At 34.2% G+C, this 1,773-nt stretch overlaps 1 protein-coding gene across 1 annotated transcript in view; it reads right to left on the bottom strand.

Annotated features, from left to right (window-relative positions):
- Nucleotides 1-574: 574 nt before the first annotated feature.
- CCDC170 (coiled-coil domain containing 170) overlaps nt 575-1,773 on the bottom strand; it is a 138,497-nt gene continuing 137,298 nt past the window's right edge. The window contains exon 12 of the mRNA XM_023205853.3: nt 575-1,773. This exon is cut by the window's right edge and continues 2,027 nt beyond it. The gene's annotated coding sequence lies outside the window, so the exon portion shown is untranslated.

The following is a 1,773-nucleotide window of genomic DNA, read 5'->3' as shown; positions in this document are numbered from 1 at the left end:
GCGAAGTGAAGTGCATAAAATCACTACTGCATATGTCCAATAATGTGGATAAAATCACTACTGCATCAACTGGGTGAGACTTTCCAAGCCAAAGGCTGCATAACTATGAAATGCTTCCCCAGTGAAAATGAGACTCCAATTCTGAGTTGTAAGTATTATCACAATATCAGTAAAGTAGATTTCTTTAACAGCTCCAGCCTGCTGCCCCTGAGCCTTGAATCAATTGCTGTTCATCTGTAAAATAGACCGTAAGGTAAAACTGGAAATTTCAGATGGGTCAAGCTTAAATTGCTTTCCCTAATTGAGATGTTTTTATGCATCTATTTACATGTCACAGACAGTGACCAGAATAATCACCTCAGTAGCAAATATTACTATCACTCAAGTGTATTTGATAGAAGAGTTAGTATTAAATATTTTAAAGCCTTATGTAAAAATCATATCAAACTAGTGCATTTTATTGGAAAACATAAAATATACATGGATATTATAGAAGAACAAAATCTAACATAAAAATTCAAAGCTGGCCTGCCAACTCTGGAATGATTGCCACAAAGGGAAATCCAACAACCAATTGGCATTTTAACAAAGAAGCAAATGGCTTTATTAAAAGATTTTCAATTTGTCCAAATGAAAAGCAATGTGTATATGAACTGTATACATGTACAGAATTTATTTTTCCCATTTCATATACCCTTTTCACTAGAAGTCCCTAAAGATCATATTCAAACATTTTTCATATTTCTATGTATCTTAAAGATCACTGTAGATTATTTTGTGTATGTTAAAGATCACTAGAGTCACATAGTGGAAATATTATATAAACATATATTTGGATAAATGGAATGAAATTTCATGTAATAAACAGAAAGTACAGTACTAACCACTATGGATCATTTTTAGTCTCTTACATAAATCCTGATATATGATTAATGATACTAAATCAAAAATGAAAAAATATATTTCATGTTTTGAAAATATTATTTAAAATATCTTTGAATAGTGTAGAAAATAAATTTCCCAAGAAACTAAATCAAGTTTATTAAAGATTATATTTGGAAAATGAAAACAAAGAGAATGGACAAAAACAATCTCCACTCTCATACACCCACATCCACCCGTAACTGCATTTATGGGTGCATGATTCAGGGTGGAGCAGAGCCACTCAAGCTCTGAGAGCCTCCAGAGACCCAGTGAAGTCACTTCCTCCACTCAAGGGGATTTTGGATCCAAAATAGCAGCCACGACTACATCTTTGGAGCATGTGAAAAGGGGTTGGTGGGGAAAACTACAGGCCTCCCCCAGAGGAAATTTAAGACTGCCTGTCCTGCCTCTGGCCAGCCTAGTGACCTCAGTCAGGGCTGCGCAGGTATGTTTACTCACATGCAAAATGCTACTCATACTATCCATGCACATAAAGGAGAAAGCCAGGCAGGGATGCCCACTCCACAAGCAAAGCCTGGTCACTATCCCTCTGTGTGGTCTGTCATCCAACCAGTAGGTGTCAAATTCATGTGCTTTCTTTTAGATTTTTCCTTTTCTTTCTTTTATCTTTTTTTTTTTTTTTTTTGAGTCATCCATTCTACATTTATTGGTAGTTTTCCTAAAAGAAGTTCTTCACTATTTTTTCCCATTTTATCACTTATTTTCTGTAGCACTGTGGATTCTCGGATTTTTAGTTATTTAAAGTATAACAATCAGTGCATTTGTCAAGCTTAAAAAATTAAAAATATTTTAATATAATCTAGGACTTAGTCCACATTCAAATTTTTA

This window comes from Piliocolobus tephrosceles, chromosome 5 (assembly GCF_002776525.5).
Source record: "Piliocolobus tephrosceles isolate RC106 chromosome 5, ASM277652v3, whole genome shotgun sequence".
Classification (NCBI taxonomy): domain Eukaryota; kingdom Metazoa; phylum Chordata; class Mammalia; order Primates; family Cercopithecidae; genus Piliocolobus; species Piliocolobus tephrosceles.
This window is presented reverse-complemented; position numbering and strand designations above follow the sequence as displayed.